Source organism: Leopardus geoffroyi, chromosome C2 (assembly GCF_018350155.1).
Source record: "Leopardus geoffroyi isolate Oge1 chromosome C2, O.geoffroyi_Oge1_pat1.0, whole genome shotgun sequence".
Classification (NCBI taxonomy): domain Eukaryota; kingdom Metazoa; phylum Chordata; class Mammalia; order Carnivora; family Felidae; genus Leopardus; species Leopardus geoffroyi.
Genome location: NC_059333.1, coordinates 144,642,295 through 144,663,934, shown reverse-complemented (window position 1 = coordinate 144,663,934; position 21,640 = coordinate 144,642,295). Strand labels below are relative to the sequence as shown.

General features: G+C 35.0%; 1 long non-coding RNA gene across 1 annotated transcript in view; it reads right to left on the bottom strand.

Moving 5' to 3' along the window:
- LOC123575728 overlaps positions 1-21,640 on the bottom strand; it is a 39,167-nt gene that overhangs the window by 15,003 nt on the left and 2,524 nt on the right. The window contains exon 2 of the long non-coding RNA XR_006700957.1: positions 14,906-15,016. This is a non-coding gene — a long non-coding RNA (uncharacterized LOC123575728). The remainder of the gene's footprint in view (positions 1-14,905; positions 15,017-21,640) is intronic.

Sequence of the window (21,640 nt, the reverse complement as noted above, 5' to 3'; positions counted from 1 at the left end):
TAGACTGCTGCTATGCTCTATTTCAGAGTGGAATAAGGCAATGGTGACTCACCACTGAGGTACTGACACCTATACCTCGAAGCTTTCCCTTGCAAATACTGCCCCAGCAGGTTTGATATGTATGCTGTTTGGCCACTTGCAATAGTTTGCAATGACACGTCACATTAGAGATTACAGAAGGAAAACCATATAATAATCGTGTATTTACATGTGAGAAATTCAACATTCATTCGTAATTTTTATAACTAAAGTTAAATCTCAACCTAGCACCATTTATAAAAATTAATTCCAGAATAACTAAACACTAATGTAAAAAAGTGTAAAATAACATATATAATGTAGAAGTACCAATGTGTTTGCATGTATGACATAAAAGTCATAAAAGACTAATAAACTTGAACACACTGAGATTAAATCTTCTGTGGAACTAAAACTCAAAAAAATAAAATAAAACCATAAAAAAGTTGAAAGGCAAAAAAGAGACAAGGAAGAAATATTTTCAAAATATAGACATATGGACTGATTCAGAATGCATATTGTAACGAGGGAATATACTTAGTAGAAGAACTTTAGGAAAGCAGGAAAGCCTCAAGGTTACTTTTCTGTGTATACTCTTTTTTGAATTTTGTAAAATACTAAATTTATTAACTATCCTAGTACAAGCCTGTACTGAACAACTTAAAAAGTACAAAACAGATTTGTGATTTCTAATATATTAATTCAAAGTATATGACTACATATAGTACATTCTATGAGCAAAGAGAAGTAAAAGGGAAAAAAGAAGACTGGTTGCGTCTAGTAATAAATACAGTAATAGAGATAATCTATATTATGGTATATACTATACCACCGGTACCAGCCAAAATGCACAAAATAAAATTCAGATATGACTCAGGAGAGATGATAACGAGTAAGACCTCATAATATATCTCAAAGGCTATGGGAGAATCCATCCAACTCACTATGCAGTTTGTGTCTAGGATGGGACGTACTGTGTAGGCTTGTCCAAAAGAAAGAAGAACAGAACTTTACTTTTAGATTAATAATTATAAAATTATAGGATACCCATAAAAGTGGCTCACTGCTACTGTTATTTATACTATCCAATTTTTAAAATCCAATGTTAAGGAATGACACTGAATCACATTTTTACAAGGTAGGCAAAATGTTCTTCCCTCATTATAAAAAGTGTGAATTGGTGCCCCCCACCCCAACCTGAACTTTTAGAAAAGCAGCAATGAGAGCACTTTGGCTTGGGCTCAACTAAGAAAAGCTTTTAATGGTGATTTCAGAATTAAAGGGCTCCACATTCAGGATTCATTAATCACATAACATCTCATTGTATAGAAAGCCTGACTAAAATAAGACACCCAAAAAACCAATCCATTCAGCATTAACACACACGTATTTTCTTCTAGAAATTTTCCTTAATATTAAACAAGAAATCCTAATACATTACCACAAGTCAAATGCCCACCTACATAGGTAAATACAAAGGTCAACTGAACCCACAGCTAAAACTGAATTGTGCAGGTTTTTAGTGAAATCATTTGTCACATAATAAAAACAAAAGTCAACTGTTTACATATATGGTAAGCCTTCTAAGAAACAAAGCCCAAGAAGTGTTAGCCTTTGTTCTGTGCCATCTTGAAGATCCACATTTTATTTTTCAGAGAGTGTAACAGAGTGATAGAGTATATTAGCTACTATATGCAGTGTTTTGGTACTATTCATAAGTTTTCCCAAAGAGGTGATTTGGTTATGCATCAGAAGTCTCATATAAATGAAACACCTTATCAAATATTAACACAGGGGGAAGTGACACAAGATACAACATAGACAGTCAAGTTACCTCTTTGTATATTTAGGAATTATTTTCTCCTTCAAGGTATTTACACTAGGAAGCATAGTGTGTCCTGATTAATATTTCAGTAGTAAAGATTTGAGTGATCAGAACCTTGGCAAAACCTTAATTCAAAATTGTTAACAAATACTTCCAGTGACAAGACTACGTGATTGAGTATTTATTCTTATGAGGGAAAACAAGTACAGCCAGTCATCTTTGAAAAATGCCTCAACCACCGCTTCTCAATATAGAAGGCTACAATTACATGTGGTCTATCATACAATTAATCCTATCTCAGTCCTCTGAAATTCCCTTACTTTCTTTCTTTAGAAGGGGATATAAAGACTTTATAGTGGCATTCAGGATTCCTATGAAATAGTATCTTAAATATTATGAAAATATTTTTTTTTCTATAGTACTGGCTTCAGAGTTTATGGAAATGGAGAAAAGGAGAACCAACTCAAATCATTCTAGAAATTGCCTTTAAGCATAATAATAAGTATCAAAGAGCTGGAAAGCCACTATTAAGGGCTGTATTGTATCTCCCCTTCCCCCCCACCCCCAACAAATTTATATGTTGAAGACCTAAATCTCAGTGCTGCAGAATATAACTGTATTTGGAGACAGGGTATTTAAAGAGCTTAAGTAAATTAAAATTAGGGTGGGCCCTAATCCAATCTGACTGGTGCTCTTATCAGAAGAGGAAATTTGGACAGACACCTGCAGAGGAAAAACAATGTAAAAACACAGAGAGAAGGTGACCATCTACAAGCCAAGAAGAAAGGCCTGGAACAGATCCTTACCTCAAGGACTTCAGAAGGAACCACCCTGCTGACACCTAGATTTCAAACTTCCGGCCTCCAGAACAAGGAGAAAATGAATTTCTGCCATTTAAGCCACTCAGTCTGTAATACTTTGTTATGGCAGCCCCAGCAAATTAAATTTGGATTTTTTGTTCCCCATCTACATAAACCACTCCTCAGCGGAAATGGCAGAGGCTCTGGCACCCTGATCCTCCAGCTTCTCAGAAACCCTTCTTGTTGCCGCAGCAAGGCTTCAATAAATGGGTGGTAAGGACTTCCCCAAAGTGCCTTTTTTAGAGTTAAACTCACAACATAGTTTATGCCTTTTCCAACAAGTCAGATTAAAAAGGAAAAGGGAAGTGTGCTGTTAGAACCAGAAGCCATCTCTGTATCAGAGCCGTCATCTGACAGGTAAGTGCAACAGGGAGACTGAGGTGGCCAAATTACTTGAGGAGTATGGTGGGTATCAGGACTGTGAGGCTGAAATTCTTCTTGCAGTTTACGGATCTGGTTGCTTCTTTATCCTGTTTCCAAGATACTTTCCACGTTCTTTGGCTTCGATATAGAGTTTAGACTGAGTCCTGCCCTTGTACCTACCACATGATTCCGTTTTTGTGTGTGTGTGTGTTTTTTATCCTGCTGGCAACTTTTTCTATCTTTTCATAAGTAGTACTCGGCTATTTGCAAAAGTCTACTGAAGTGTCATGTAGCTGCGAACTGCAGCTCTGGAAGTCCTTTCGTTATTTACTGTAACTAAACTGAGAACTGCAGAACCTAGCTCTGCCAATCTAGCAGCCCTCTGTACTTCAGCACATCTTTGGCTTGTAAAAGTAAACATTTTGTCTTCTAGAAACAGTTTTCTAAAGGCAGCTATTCCATACTCAGTAACATTCCTGAGGTGCGGAGTATACACCAGGCCATCTTCCTACCCCACATCCAGTCCCTCACTTAACTGCCTTACCTAGAAAGACCGTCTCCCGCAGTTCTCCAATAGATTTTTTGGTTTTGTTTTTAACAAAGAAGCGTCAAGCAGCAAACCTTCAACAACCTAAGTAGGAGCAGTATGCAAGGTGATGGATGAGGTAAATGGGCATTACAAGGTGCTGAAGACTGCTTAACATCTAAATGCATTATATATACTTGAAGGGACATATAACGTAGAGACAGAAGAGGTTAAAAATGTAGCTTCATCTTCCCCTCTTCAGTTCATATCTCTAAGAAAGAATTTCTATTTACTCCCAGGGACTTAGTTGGCTGATAGGTAAAAATACAGACATGGAGGGGCTGAGAATGCTCTTTATAGAAGAAAAAATAAGAAGATATTGTAAGACAAGATTTGGGAGAGTATAGGAGGCAGGAGGGAATTAAGTAAGAAAGTGAAAGGTCATTTTTTAAATGAGTTTTAAGGAAAAGAGGCAAGTAATTCCTGCATAGTTTGTTAACTTTGAAGAGGATAGATGGGTAAAGACAAATTTTACTTTACTTAGTATCAAACGAAGGACTTCCTCCTCTTCCACTGCTTCAAGAAACTTGATAAAGACTTGATTTTCAGTGCTTTTAAAAATAGACTTTGTATTTTTTTAATGTGACACTGAGCTGGCCTTATTAGGATGGGAACAAGAAAGTCTTAGATTTGAGGTATATTTGAAGGACTACCAGATGGGATTTTGGATGGATGGTATAATTGTCCAACTCCACGTCAGATTAAAAATCATTACCCTAAAACAAAGCCACAAATTTACTTTTACCATAACCATTCAGGGGGTTGGGCAGCAAACTTACACTAATTAGGAATTACTTTAAGGCATAAAGAAAGTAAATTCTAGCTGGGAATTCAGGGCTCAAGATTAGATTATCTACAGATTAAAAACCAGATTTAGGCAGCATTTCATCATTTCACTAAAAAGACATTTTCTTAGAGTTACAGGCTAAAAATGTATTTTAATCCAGCCTTCAAAGATATCTAATTGTTAGAGATGGTGTCTTTCCTGGTCCATAAGAAGAGGCCAGTGGTAGAAATAGACTGATTCAGGGTTCATCTTTCTTTTTATTGGCTGTGATTGAAACCACTGGAGACTGGAATACTATGCTACAGTCATCCAGCTGACTTTGGGACCACTAGTAGAGGGTATTTACTACTATAAACTGGAAACATTAAGAAGGGACACCGCCAGGAATGGGAGAAAGGGCATTTGATTTACGGTTGGAATAAACCAAGTGCTCTAATAGTACTAGACTCCAGACATTGAAAATATTGAAGATTAAGTAAGGATCTATAAAGTCTTGAATTTGGAGTTGGTAGTGAACTCAAAGTCACAAAGAACTACTTCTGTGGCAGTATTCAATCTATCTCTTCCTTCCACTCACCAAAAAAGCAACTCTACACTTCAGGGTGAAGATTTGCTGGCATTTTTAAGTCAGGTTAACATTCACATAATAAAGTAAAGGGAAAATAATCTACCTATATATTCAGACTTTGAGATTCTTTTTAAAACTATCTATTTATTTATTTTGAGAGAGAGAGAGAGAGAGAGAGTTTGTGTGTGTGTGTGTGCATGCACAAGCAGGGGTAGAGGCAGAGGGAGAAAAGAGAGACTCTCAAGCAAGCTCTGTGCTATCAGCATAGAGCCCAATGTGGGGCTCCATCCCAGAAACCATCAGATAATGACCTGAGGCAAAATCAAGAGTCAGATGCTCAACCGACTGAGCCACCCAGGCACACCCAGACTTTGAGATTGTTTAAATGGGTCCTCCAGCAGGTATGAAAGAATTAAAATAAAGAACTAGAAATGACAAGATCAGATTAGTGTAGGAGACATTTATATATCATATAGGTAAGGATTACTAAACAGATTTACACTTTACTACTAATAAGGAACAAATCTTAAAAGAAGGCAGTGATAAGTGTCAGGAAGAAGCTTGGGCTAGAGGTGATTCAGTCTCCTAAAACATGACCCCTAACTAACCAATCCCTGAGCTTCCTTTTGACCTTCCTTTAGTGAACTTAGTGATCTTTTTTCCCCCCTCTCCTGTACCTGAGCAAATGAATGTTCTTAAATGTCATATGGAATGAATTCAGTTATTATTTTCATTCAGGACCAATCATAAGTATACATGCACACATATACACATGTGCATGCAGGTCTATACAAAACTGATAGCTTGTTCCATAATCTAATAATCTCCCTTCCGGGTATATATCAAAAAGAAATAAAATTATCTCAAAGAAATATCTGCACTCCCATGCTCACTGTGGCATTGTTCACATTATTCATACCCTCCCCACACTGGAATTTCATTCAGCCTTAAAAAAAGAAGGAAATCTGTCATTTGTGACAACATGGATGAACCTGGAGGGCATCATGCTAAATGAAATAATTCAGGCACAGAAAAAAAAATACTGTATGATTATCACTTAATTTGAAAAAAAGTCAAAATCATAGAAGCAGAGAAAATGGTGGTTACCAGGGATGATGGGGAGGAGATGGCAATATTTGTGAAAGGGTACAAAGTTTCTGTTATATGAGTCAAGGTCTAGAGACCTAATTGATGGTACGCTGGTCATAGTTAATAATACTAGGTTGTATAGGTTGTATATTTGAAATTGACTAAAAGAAATCTTAAGTGTTCTTACCATACAAACACAAAAGCAACTATGTGAGGTGATGGGTATCATAATTAGCTTGATTGTAGTAATCATTTCAACAATATATATATATATATATATATATATATATATATGTTAAAATACTATATCATACATCTTAAATATATACAATTTTATAAAAATAAATTAATTCAAGACCAATTAAATTATTTCGTTAGGATTTGGTTTTCCTTAGTCTCTCTAGTCTGCCTCCTTCTGCGTTAGGTTTACTCTTAGGTTCCACATGAAAGACAGTGGCAGCAAAATTCAAGTCCAGTATAAAAGAGCAAATGTCTCCTCCAGAAATCCAGCAAAAATCTTACGGCACCACACTGGCTCTAAGTGAACATATGTCTATTCCAGTATCAATGACCGTAGCTGGTGAATATCACAATTTTTAGGCATAGGTCACATACCCATCTCTGAAGCATGGGGTAAAGAAAACTCCATCAAATATACATCAACGGGGGCACCTGGAGAGCTCATTTGGTTAAGCGTCCAACTCTCGGTTTCAGCTTAGGTCATGATCTTGCAGTTTTTGTGTGTTCAAGCTCTGCACTGGGCTCCACGCTGACAGCGCGGAGCCTGCTTAGGATTCTTTCTCTCTCCCTCTCTCTCTGCACCTCCCTTGTTTGTGTTCTCTCTCTCTCTAAATAAATAAGCTAAAAAAAAAAAAAATACATCAATGGAGGAGGAGGGTTTTCCAGAGGCACACTGAGGTGTAAGACAAAAAATGTAGCTGTGCATGCAATATTTGAAAATATATACACCAGAGGCAAAAATTGGAAAAAGATGTAAAAATCTTACGGTGTTAAGATTATAAATTATTTTCTGCTCTATTTTCCAAAGTTTTTATATTAGAAAATTTTAAATTGTATTGTTTTATATAACTATACATCAATCCTCATTATTTGCAAATTCCATATTTGTAATTTTTCCCACTCACTATAAATTATTTATAACCTCAATATCAATATTTGCTGCGCCTTCACAGGCAATTCTCTTCCTTCTTGTTTCAGAAGAGACATGGTCTAGTTAGAGCCACATTTTCCCAATTACTGTACTTTTGTTGGTGATTTTATTGTTTAAAATGTCCCCCACACATATAGCTAGCATTCTTAAGTTCAAGAAGGCTGTGATGTACCTTAAGGAGAAAATCTGTGCTAGATAAGCTTTGTTTAGGCAAGAGTTATAGTGCTGTTGGCCATGAGCTCAATGTTAATGAATCAACAGTACAGATTAAATAAGGTGTCTTTAGGGGCGCCTGGGTGGCGCAGTCAGTTAAGCGTCCAACTTCAGCCAGGTCACGATCTCGCGGTCTGAGAGTTCCAGCCCCGCGTCGGGCTCTGGGCTGATGGCTCAGAGCCTGGAGCCTGTTTCCGATTCTGTGTCTCCCTCTCTCTCTGCCCCTCCCCCGTTCATGCTCTGTCTCTCTCTGTCCCAAAAATAAAGGTTGAAAAAAAAAAATTAAAAAAAAATAAGGTGTCTTTAAACAGAAACACACATAAAACAAGCTTCTGTAGTGATGATTAATGAAAATGTGGTGACCAGAGGCTTGCAGGAATTTAATTCTGCATTTCCTCTAGGAGCAATGATTCAGAATTTGCTAATTCAGTGTTCACAATGATGTAATAATAAAACATAATGACCATGAATGAGAATAGACTGAAGTATATATGTGTTTTAAATAAATATAATAAAATTACATTTTCAATATTATGAGTTTTATAAATGAATACAGGAAATAAATTCAAAGGACTAATATAAATGTAAAAAGACAAAATTAACAATATATAAAAGTTATTTCTCAAAGATATTTTAGTAACATAACATAAGCTATCCTTGAAATAAACATTCTAAAAAAATTTGGTATTGATCTACATACATCGAAGTGGTGACTAGCTACAGAAAATTTTGAATATTAATTCATCAGATTTAATATTTTTCTTTGCATGTTGTTCATAATTATAGCTTATATATCAGATCTTCAATTAAAATCAATTATTGAAAATTCTGAAGAAATATTTTAATATGAAAACAAGTTTCCAAATAAACCATCAAAGTACAAATTTTCAATAAATTTCAACCTGCACTGTCTCTGCTAATTAAGTAGCCTTAAACACTTGTGTATCCAAAGTACTTGATTTAATTTATTTTGCTAAATTGTAACTTCTTGTTGCAAAAGTTAAATTGAAAAATGTTTCATGGATTTGTAAATTTTATAATTGCAAAGGTGAACAAGCAATGTACCAATAATGGCTACTTTTAGAGTTACCTTGGAAAATGAAGATCATTAGGGGTTAAATAATCTTACCAGGAATGTAATTATGATGTACATAAGAAATAATAAGCAATTGGGGCGCTTGGGTGGCGCAGTCGGTTAAGCGTCCGACTTCAGCCAGGTCACGATCTCGCGGTCCGTGAGTTCGAGCCCCGCGTCGGGCTCTGGGCGGATGGCTCAGAGCCTGGAGCCTGTTTCCGATTCTGTGTCTCCCTCTCTCTCTGCCCCTCCCCCGTTCATGCTCTGTCTCTCTCTGTCCCAAAAATAAATAAACGTTGAAAAAAAAAAAAATTAAAAAAAAAAAAAAAAGAAATAATAAGCAATGGTCCTAGTTCAAGAACACTGCTTTCTATCCACAAAAACATAGTCTGTCAGGGAAAAAATGGTATGTAAATATATCAAATCGAACAGTACCTCAAATTTGGCATTAATTTGTTCCCTGATTCACTCATTCATTCATTTTTTTCAACAGGTATTTTAGCCTCTCACATGCTACACAATAGTTCCAACTGCTGGGAAACAGCAGTGAATAAAAATAGACACAGTAAGCAGGAGTTAACATTCCAGTAAGAAGGGAAGTAGATAGTATATGCAAACAAAAAAGTAAGATAATTTCAGATGTTGATAGATGCTAAAGGGAAAAAAGGTTGGTATGATAGATGTATATGCTGAGGGAGATGAGGAGATGGTCAAGGAAGGTTTTACATGAAAAATGACATTTGAGCTGAAACTTGAAAACTGAAGACACTGCCCATAAAGAGCCATGACAAGAAGAAAATTTGGGCCTATGTGAAGGACAAATACGACGCCAGTATGACTATAAGTGCAGGAAGATTTCCGGTACAAATCTATCAATTAGAAAAAAGTCAGAAAACCCAATAGAAAAATAGCCAAAACACATAAGCAGGTTCTTCACAAGAGTCAATCCATGTAATCAATAAATATGGCAAGGCCTCAAACTTGACAATCATAAAGGAAATACAAAGCAAAAGTACAATGAGAGGGGCACCTGGGTGGCTCAGTCAGTTAAACATCTGACTCTTCTTGGTTTCAGCTTGACTCATGATCTCACGGTCCATAGGTTCGAGTCCTGTATTGGGCTCTGCCCTGAGTGTGCACAGCCTGCTCAGGATTCTCTCTCTTTCTTTCTCTGTCCCTCCCCCAATTGAGTGCATGCACATGCTCTCTCTCTCTCTCAAAATAAATAAAATAAAACTTAAAAAAAAAAAGTACGAGATACCACTATAAACTTATCAGCAAAGTCACTGTTAAAAGGACCGACGATGCCAAATGTTAGCAAGGATATAAACAAACTTGAACTCTCATACACAGCTGGTTGCATTGCCAACTGGTATGTCCACTGGCAACTTGCTTTTTACTATCTAGTAAATTTGAACATATGTACTTCTAGGTATTTATATGACACGAATATCTATAGCTAACACACACACACACACACACATATATATATATATATATATATATATATATATATACACACATATATATCAATAGATATGTTCAAGAGTATTTGTAGCCAAAAACAATAAACAACTAAAATATCTATAGGGGCGCCAGGGTGGCTCAGTTGGTTAAGTGTCCCACTTCGGTTCAGGTCACGATCTCAGTCTGTGGATTCGAGCCTGGCATCAGCTCAGAGCCTAGAGCCTGCTTTGGATTCTCCCTCTCTCTCTTCCCCCTGTCCCCCCACCCCCCTGCTCGCACTCTGTCTCTCTCAAAAATAAACATTAAAAAATTTTAAAATATCTTATAAAGTGTAGAAGAGAAAAATGAAATACAGTAAATTCACATTGTAGAATAGCGTATAGCAATAAAAATGAACAAACTCCTGCTACACAAACCTGAGTGAATACCAAAAGAAGCCAGATAAAAAGATACATGTTACATGATTCCATTTAAATAAAGTTTTAAAACAAGCAGAACTAATTTGCAGTGTTAAAAGTTAAGACAGTAGTCAGCTTTGGATCAAAGGGATCTAGTGACTAAGAGTAGCCATTTGGTAGCTTCTTGGGGGCAAGCAATGTTCTTCAAGGGTCCTAACAACTGTGATAGATAATGAATGAGAGGAAGAGATTTCATCATTACCCAGAATATGGTTACTCAGGTGTACTTACTTTGTGAGCTATAGTTTTCACACTTTTTTGTATATATGGAACAATTCAACAAAGTATGTATTTTAAAAATACATCATATTACAGTATAAATGATTTGAGGATAGAAGTAATGTTTTAGTCTTGTGTAGAAATATGGCTCTAAGAAAAGTAGACTGATTGCATATGTTTTAGAGGTGAACCAGGTAGAACTCACGGATATATTTTGTGTAGGGAATAAGGGAAAGGTACTGATCAAGACTGACTACTAAGTTTTCAGCCTAAGTAACGGAATCAAAGTTGGTGACCCTCATGTTTCCAGAAAGACAGAACACATGACTGTGTTAGATGTTGCTTAGGATTTCAGTAAGAAGAACAGAGATATATACATTGGATTTAAACATGGAAGTCATTGATGATCTATAAACAACATAAGGTTAGTGGTAGAGATGAAACCCTCATTGGAGCATGCTAAACTGTAATTATGAAGTGAGAAAGTGGAGAAAACAATTTTAGCCAACTTTAAGTAGGTTTCTGTTTTATTTTTAATATTTATTTATTTATTTTGAGAGAGAAACAGAAAGAAGCATAACACAGTCTCTGGCTGTCAGCACAGAGCCCGACGTAGGTCTCAATCTCACGAACCATGAGATCATAACCTGACCCAAAACCAAGAGTCAGACTCTTAATTGACTGAGACACCCAGATGCCCCTGTTCTTGTATTTTGGTCTTTTTTTTTTCCTTCTGTGAATCAGGAGAACAGAAATGCAAAGAAAGAAAAGAGCAAGCTGGGAAGCGTTGTGAGATCAGAGCAAGTTATGACATATATATTATACAAATGGTTGAGAAAAGAGAGTCTGGTATAAAAATATAAGCTTAACTTATTTAATAATTTTGGTAGATTAGGCCTCATCTACAATGATTCACCTTTCCCCACCACCCCAAAACCAGAAGCCACTTTTTAAGAAAGCTCTTGATACATTACTTGTACAACAAAGAGTTAATTTTTCTATTAAGTTTTGCTACATGTAGGGGAGGAAGTTCCCATTTTTTCTCCTCATTTCTTTAGCTTTATCAGCTTTACTGAGATATTACTCACATACCAAAAAATTCACCCATTTAAAATGTACAATCATTTCTTCTTATGTCCTGGGTTCCTTAATGATGCTCAAGTATTATCTGGTACTAATAACATTCATCATAAACTAAAAAATGTTTTGGAAACAAAACAGAGATACTTTCCTTCTAAACCTTTATTTCAATGATCAATTTTAATGTAAAACGTATTTATTGTACAAAACAAGAATTCAAAAAAAAAAACAAAACAGAAGAAAAACCATTTCCAATTGATATGCAGGGAAGAATGCATGGTAACATTCTGAGAAGTAAAATTTTTTGTTCTTAACTTTAGGAATCTTACTGTCATTCTATATCTGTGTGTTCTTCTGGATACGTGAGAAAACCCCTACATGTTTAAACTATTTATCTGTCCAACTACTTGAGGCCAAGAACATTCTTACCAAATATAGGCTTCATCCCTGATTTCTTGCACAGGAGCTGCTGATTCTTAGAGGAAATTATGTACTCATGTCTATTGGTACCACTCTAAATGAAAAGATTCCAGCTCAGAGGAGCTGTTAGCACACCTTCAAGGCTATCCTTTTTACGTATTCTTTCTCTTTCCTCCTGTATCCTCACTGTGATTATTCTAAACCTTTATAAATCTCACACCATCTTCCTCATTCTCAAAAAATAAACTTGCCTCCTACTTTACAAGGAAATCTCCATTACTTCTCAATACCTAAAATCTTATCTAAAACTCCTTACTTATTTGCTACAGTTTTAGATCCTGATTCTATTGTTGTTTGTTTTTGGTTCTGATACTTCTTGAGGGTTTGCTAAAGCCAGACTTAATGCTTAGGGAAAGACAAAAATCCCTCTCCTCAAGTAATCTTAAGTATCAAGTATTATAAGACAAACACAGGATGCTATGGAAGCAGATGTGGCACACTAACACTTTCAGGTACAGGGTGTCAGAGAGAGGTGACACTAAAGACACTAAGACACTAAAGACACACTAAAGAGAGGTGATACCTAAACCAATCCGAAAAATGGTAAGTAGGGGTCAATGCTCTTTCCATGTGCCCCTAGCAGTCTTACTTCCTTTATATACCACTTAACACACCGTATTATAATTTATTTGATAAAGTCCTCTACAAGCAAGTGAAAATCCACTTAGGGCAAGGTTCCTATCTATCTTGTTAACCACTGTATCCTGGCATCTAAAAAAGTTCCTGTCAAAGAAAAGCACTGAATATTTGTATTATAAAATATTGGAAATGACAGTAACTTCAGAGTTAGAGTGCCCCGCCAGTGTTGATACTCAAAATATTTAAAAACCAGGATGGCTGTATCACCTGGATATCTTCTGTGGCTCTAGATTTAAATTCTGGCTGCATTTCTTGACATTTTTAAATTAAGGCAAGTCAGTTAAATGATCTGAACATCACTTTATCATCTGTATGTGTTGAGGATAATAATGCTTAAGTCATAGGATGGTTTTAATGACAAAATGAAACGGCATATAAAAAAACCCATTTCAGTGCCTGGTACACTAAAAACAATATAATAAATGTTTGATTTCCTTTCTACACTGCTTTTAAGCGAGTTAAATTTGTAGTTAGATAAGAAAATTAAAATATACAGAAACCAATGCAAAATGAGTATACTTATTTCATCTTTCCTTAATGATTTTTCTCAAGTGTTCAATTTAACAAATAATTATTTAGTTTGCCTCTAAACTCTAAAATGCAGTTATCCTTAATTTTCTCTGTGATGTAAATTTAACATTCACTGTTCACTCATTTACCTAATTAATAAAGTTGTGCCTATATGTCAACCTTAAATTACACTTAATGACTCAACAGAAACTTATTAAGAGCCTATTATCTGTGCAAATTTGTAATTTAGCTTTACTGTTCATGAACTAGTTTATGCAGATACTTCTGGATAGATTCTAGCTTAATAAATGCTCCTAGATGGGGTGCCTGAGTGGCTCAGTTGGTTAAGTGACCAAATCTTGATTTTGGCTCAGGTCATGATCTCATGGTTCATGAGACCAAGCCCCAAGTCAGGCTCTGTGCTGACAGTGTGGAGCCTGCTTGGGATGCTATCCCTCTGCCCCTCCCCAACTCATGTGTGTGTGGTGTGTGTGTGCATGTGTGTTCTGTCTCAAAATAAATACACTTAAAAAAAAATGCTCCAAGATGCTCAATAGATATTTTCTTTACTTTTTCTTTCATTTTAATAGTGAAGATAACTGATGAATTTCATCTGAAATCAGAAATCAAAGTTGAATGGAAAGAAACAGCTTATTGGTATAATCAAAAATTGGTATCTTTTGCAGCAACTATAGTCTTCGGCTTTAAAATTTTTAAGGGAATAGTTCACAAATAGTAGAAATCTGATAAACTGTTCTAAATGCTAATTTCAAATGTTAGTAATCAATCTGTATACTTTAGATCTATATTGGTTACAAATACCGCAGTTTATTCAGTATATGGAGACTTAAAAATAAAACAACAGACCCAACAAGGATAATTAAAATTAAGTTCTTCAGACAATCTGTCAAATACAATAGTGTTATAAATGGATTAGAATTATATCAGTAGATTGAACAAAGAGAGCATGAATTTCAGATTGGGAGTTATTTCTCCCTACATGTGCCCATTCTCAACTGACTTTTATCTAATCTATTTGCCATGGAAGTCACATAGTTGATTTGCTTAAAGGTAAAATTTTGTTCCACTAATGTTGTGGAATAATGATCTTCAATTAAGTTCACCATTTCCTTTAAATCACAAGACACAAGAATAGAATCTCAAGATAGTCTAATTAGAGAATTTCAACTTGTCATTCGAAATGATTTATACACTGTCATTGATGTTTCTCATTTTAGAAATAAGTGTCATAATTCTAATAAAGAGTGATGACTTTCTTATCTTGGGTGCTAGTAACTACATAATTATTGTTTCAAGAATCACTACACAAATCTTGAGAAAATGAATCACCAAAGAGTTTTAAAATGAGAATGTGAAAATGGAAGTAATTTTAAATTACATAATGTAAAACTGAGAGCATGCTTCTTCAACATATCACACCAAAATCTGCAAAGTAAACATGACACACTAGGAATAGGAATAAGTTGGAATTCTTACCCTGGAAGGGAACAAACTAAAGGTTTTTCTTAGTTTGTCCAATTCTCAATTTCTTTAGAGTGGGTGGGTCTTTTCTTCTTTTGGCCTCGGAGAAAACTTTGGGCCACCTTTCTGCATGATGAAATAGAGAAGACAAGGAGGCACATTAGTTTCATAAAAGACTTGCAAAATTCCCATATTCATCCTCCACCTTACATTTAGGGCCCTCATAGCCTCGCCATTATCTTTCTGGGAAGATTAATTCCCATTTCCACTGTGGACTCTTCCCCAATATATTCTGTGCTGAAGCTTCTTGGTGTTCATTCCTTTGGTAACATGTTCATACCTCATTTCTTTCAGAGTATTTGTTGAAATCTTTTATCCATTGATGACTCCCCAACCCCTTCTTTTTCTGTTATGTGTATATTCTTATTTTTTTTATTGCAATCTTAATGGAAGGAAAAGATATAAATAAATCAGCCTGTAATCCTGAACAGAACTTGGCAATTTGCTTTCTTACCAATACATTATGAACACTTCCCATGTCATTTACTGCCTACATTATTTAAGCATAGGCGTGATTTTAGTTTTGAAGCCAAAGTTACATTTTTTACTCCTCAGTTATGTATTTACACAGTTCTAATGAAATTCAAAGTAAATATCACAGTATTTTTCCAATATTGGAATCACTAGATGATTTTTTTGTGTTTTGTTAGTGATTTAGAGACCTTCACTATCTATTTTTTCTTTTGTTGCCTGTGCTTTTGTGGTCATATAAAAAACTCATTGCCAAATCCAATGCCATGAAGGTTTCTCCTGTTTTTCCCTAAGACTGTATAGTGTTAGCTCTTACATTTAAGTTTTCGATCCATTTTTACTTAATTTTTGTATATGGTGTGAGGTAAGGGTCCAACTTCATTGTTTTCAACACCAATGGCTGAAAAAACTGCCATTTCCACATTGAATGGTCTTGGCATCTTTCTTGAAAATCATCTGACCATTTATATGAGGTTTTGGGGGGCTCTCTATTCCACTGATTTATATGTATGTCTTTAGGTCAGTGATACACTGTTTTGATTCTGTAGCTCTGTAACATGTTTTGAAACCAGCAATGTGAAACCTCTAGTTTGTTACACTTTCTCAAGATTGATTTGGCTATTCAGGGATTCCCTTGAATCCCTTGGATTCCATATTAATTTTAAGATGAATATTTTCCATTTGTTTGATAATAGTCATCCTAGTGGGTATGACAGTAATAATTTTAATTCCAATCATCTATTTCCTTAATATATATATTTTTTCGATTCTATCAGTTAGTGAAGGAGTTAAGTTAAAAATCTGCCAGTATTGTGTGTTTATCTCTTAGTTCTGTCTAGCTATGCTTCATATATTGTGAAGGTGTTTTATTAGATACACACAAACCATTTATCTTCTGGTGGAAATAATACTTTTTTTTCCCTGAAAGTCTGCTTTGTCTCACATTAATATATCAAGCTACTTTCTACTTCAGCTTACTCATGATCAATATTTTTTCATCCTTTGCTATTTTCCACAGATCACTTATAATCAGCATTTTTCTTAATCCAATATGACAGTCTTTGTTCTGAGTACTCTACATACATTTAATATAATACTGATATATTTGGTTTTAAATATATCATCCTTCAGTGTGTAAAGCAGTAAAATGAATGTCGCCTAAGTCTATTTTTCCTAAATCTTTTCATTAAAATATCACTAGAAGAAGTAATCAAAATTATTAACATTATGTATTACCAATATTTAAAATTTTTATTATTTTCTCAGCAAAAAATTTGAGACGGATATAATTTAGGTCATGTGGGGAAAAAGCATACTTTCTCTAACTCTTAACTAAAGGACCATTTCATAAACATAGTATGTACGTACATATGTGTGTGTGTGCATATATATATATATATATATATATATATATATATATAGCATATATACATATACACACAGACACAAAAACATATCTGCCTTGATATTTTATAGTTGGTCATTTCTTTATTGCTCTACATTTCTCTTCTGAAAAAAATGAATAAACCTGCCTCACGGTTTTGTAAAGATGAAAGATGGGGTGCCTGGGTGGATCCATCGGTTAAGCGTCCAACTTTAGCTCAGGTCATGATCTCACAGCTTGTGAGTTTGAGCTCCAAGTCGGGCTCTGTGCTGACAGCTCGGAGCCTGAAGCCTGATTCGGATTCTAGGTCTCCCTCTCTCTCTCTGCCCCTCCCCCACTCATGCTCTCTCTCTCTCTTTCAAAAATAAAACATTACAATAATTTTTTTAAAAGATGCAAGATAATTATGATCTTATAGAGATTTTTGTTGACTTTTAGAAACAATGGATTATGGAATATTCTGCTAATTCACCTAATATCAAGACGCAAAGATTTTTTCCCTAGGCTTCTTCCTCTTTTCCTCAATCTAGGACATTATTTTCGCCCTAAATCAAAGATATCTATATGCATATTTTTTAAAGTAAGTTTGCTCTATCTGGAAAGCTGTAGTTGTCTTCTGCCTAGCTGCATAGACAAAAAAAACTTTTTTATTCTCTTAAGACTATTTAGACTATGTTTGATAACTTAAAAAATATATTGACGAAAATATTAATATTCCAACTTAGTGAATGATATATTCAATGTCAAGAAATAATTACATTTTTCATGAATATAAATGTTATTGGTAATTTAAATCGTATTTCTGTTGCTAATAAATTCCCAAGTTAAAACACAAGATTTGGTGTAAATGTAGTCATTTCATTTCCATTTTCATCTAAACAGTATTAAAAATCAAAATCGAGGGGCGCCTGGGTGGCGCAGTCGGTTAAGCGTCCGACTTCAGCCAGGTCACGATCTGGCGGTCCGTGAGTTCGAGCCCCGCGTCGGGCTCTCTGGGCTGATGGCTCAGAGCCTGGAGCCTGTTTCCGATTCTGTGTCTCCCTCTCTCTCTGCCCCTCCCCCGTTCATGCTCTGTCTCTCTCTGTCCCAAAAATAAATAAACGTTGAAAAAAAAATCAAAATCGAAAAATAGTAAAAGGATCATCTGGCTTCTAAAACTCTTCATTTTGAGCAATCACCTCAGTCACTAAGCTCAACATATCAATGATTTTCTCAACATATTTTCTCAATAAGTTATTTCCAGGTAGTTCTAGTACTGCCTTATCTCTGATCTTTAAACTTTTATATTAACTAACAAAGGTATTTGAAACATATCAGTTCATTTGAGATAATAAATACATCAAACTGTCTTGTCAGAGAAAAAACAACCAAAAACTTCTTTAAGTTGAAAATTTGGATTATTCCAGAAAAAGTACTGGTAGGATGGGATAAGGCAAGAACTTTTCTTATCATGCCTGGAAATAATGTACAGCAATGCAATTCATTATAATTTAGAAGAATAATTAAGAATTTTGATATTAGTTTAGGATGATCTTTGGAGAAAAAAGTTTTTTTTTTTTTTTATTTCAGGCACAAAGGGCTTTGATTACTACTAAGGAACACTCGGTATCAAAATAATATCTTTCTGTCACATACTCTAAAAAAAATTACGATGCAATAATGTAAAAAAAATTGTGACTCACTATGATGATATCCATTATCTGGACATACAGGATCCTCTTCTAAATGTGATTTCATTTTAAGACAAAATAATGTAAGAAGAGTCATAATTCTCAAACTGATGGAGAATCTTTCCAGGGTTCCCCAATTAAGTGAGAATTTTTAAATTAAAAAAATATACCAATGATAAAATAAAAAAGTATATATATAAGATCACAGTCAGGTCAACTCAATGAAAACTGTATATAAATGAACAAAGGTACCAGATTTCATTGCCTGAGTTGGCAATGTTTATAGGAGCTGGTGGAAAAACAGGCTGGGCTAGTTTTAGAATGGCTTTTTAAAACATGCTAAGGAGTCATTTCAGGAGTTTGAGAAGAGAACTGTAATGGCAACATTTACATTTTTAAAAGATCATTTTAGATATCAATATAAAGAACAAGTTGGAAGCCGAAAGACAAAAACTAATTAGAAGAAACTATTATAATAGTTATATTAGTATAACTATTATAGTCATACTATATAGTATATTATATACTATAGTATAATATATATAGTATATAACATATACGATATAATACATAATAGTTATATATTATATAGTAGAACAAATTATGTTATAAAGTATATATTATACATAAACTATGTAATATATATAGTACATATTACATATATTATATAATAGTTCTATTATAATAGAAAACTGTAGCACAGCAAGGATTATGAATTAGGATTTGAAAGATAGCTAAGAAGTAGGATCCATAAAACCAGGTGAACAGATTGGCTATGGGATGAGAGGGAGGAGTTTTTTTAAAGCCAGAGGGGATTATTATAAAATGACTGTAGAGGGGCGCCCAGGTGGCTCACTTGGCTGAGTGTCCAACTCTTGATTTTGGCTCAGGTCATAATTGCCTGATTCAGGGGATAGAGCTCAGCGTCAGGCTCCAAGTGCAGAGCCTGCTTGGAATCCTCTCTCTCTGCCCCTTCTCTGTGTGTTCATGTGCTCTCTTGCTCTCTCTCTCTCTTGCTCTCTCTCTCCCTCTCAAAATAAATAAATAAACTTAAAAAAATATAGGGGCGCCTGGGTGGCTCAGTCAGTTGAGTGACTCTTGATTTCTGCTCAGGTCATGATCCCAGGATTGTGGGATTGAGCTCCACATCGAGCTCTGCACTGAGTGTGGATCCTGCTTGAGATTCTCTCTTTCTCCCTCGGCCCCTCCCCTGTTCACACTCTCTTTCTAAAATAAAAATTTTAAAAATAGAAAAAAAGTTAAAGACTGCAGAGAAAATGATTAATATTAGTGAATTAAAATCGCATCTTTTTTTGTACTTTTAAGAATCAACTATACATAGGCAATTTAAAAATCTACACTAGGAAATTATGTCTTTAACTTTGCAACTACTATAAATTCAACAATTTTACTATATAATCTGAGTTGTGCAATGAGTTTGGAAAATTTTCCTCTCCTTTGCTATATAATCTTTTTAAACAATCTACCTTAATTTCTTTCTCCAGATCCTACAGAAGCTTAAAGTCATTCTTTCATTGTTGCTTATTTGGTAGCTTTATAAAATGTCTTTTCTCTGACAAACTGACTTTGTCTTCTTGGTTTTTACAGTGCAGATGTCAAAGTCTCAGAATTATTTCTTCTCTCCTCATTCTAAATAGGAAAAAAAGTTTTCATAGGCACATATAGAAAGTGTCACAAAAAATTAATGGGACGGAATTGCTGGTCTTAATCCACATGACTGATAGCCCTGTGATAGCTTTTACGTCCTTACACATTTAAATAGTCATTTTGGGGGCGCCTGGGTGGCGCAGTCGGTTAAGCGTCCGACTTCAGCCAGGTCACGATCTCACGTTCCGTGAGTTCGAGCCCCGCGTCGGGCTCTGGGCTGATGGCTCAGGGCCTGGAGCCTGTTTCCGATTCTGTGTCTCCCTCTCTCTCTGCCCCTCCCCCGTTCATGCTCTGTCTCTCTCTGTCCCAAAAATAAAAAAAAAAAAATAATAAATAAAAAAAATAAATAAATAGTCATTTTGGGGGTGCCTGCGTGGCTCAGTAGGTTAAGCGTCTCACTCTTGATCTCATCTCAGGTCTTGATCTCAGGGTCATGAATTCAAGCCTTGCGTTGGGCTCTGTGCTAGGAAAAGGCATTTTGCCTGTTTGATCTCAGTATCTAAAACAATGTCTGGCACATAGTAGGTGCTAAATAAATATTTGTTAATTACGGAATTAATGAATTCATATCTCAAATAGCAAGAGTATAACTGTCAAGCCTCAGAGGAGAGTTGCTCTTACTTCATTTGATAAGAGTATAGGATTCCCCCTATTGGATGTTTTTTCTTTCTCTGTGCAATCCTACCACATTCTGGATTCTCTGTTGATGTCCTCATATTTATTCTCCCTACTTTAGGGCTGTTCAGGTTTATCAAATTTTTCTTCACCTACATGTTTCCAAAAGAAAGTCACTGCACTTAGTTACTGTGCATATAATTATGACACTCACATTTTTATTTTTTTGAAAAACGAAAGCTCTGTCAGAAGCTAATTCCGATTGAATACAAAGCATTTCAAGTCAAAAAATTATGAAGCACAGATTGTATGTCCAGAGCAAGGTTAGCTGCTAGAGACAGTAGTATCTCTTTTATAAACGGAATGTAAATGGCATAGTAATCTGAAATCCACTAACATTCATCCCATCGAAAAGGACACGAACAAGCTCTCCTTTCACAGATGGGAACTTGATTATCATTCTTTCTCTCCTTGAATTCATATTTTTATCACACTTCTCCCACATAACTTTATCCTAACATTTTAGTGTTTGAAAATATTTTAAACTGACCATCCTATTACATTTTCCTGTAACAACAGCAAAAATATATATATATATATATTTTTTAAATCCTCAGAACATAAGTTCCAAAAATTTTTAGTATTGTGTTATCATTAAATTATTAGACTACTAATGATCAAATAACAAACATATTACAAATTATGATCATTATAAAATATCAAGTCAGTTCTTACCGGAAATGCATCTCATAAAGAAATAGATAGGGCCTTCTCTCCCAACCTCCACTTAGATCATGTATCCAGGATTGATACCATTTATTGCTAAGAAAGTAATACTTTCTTCAATACTATTTATTGAAAGAAACAGTTTGCGTTAATTCT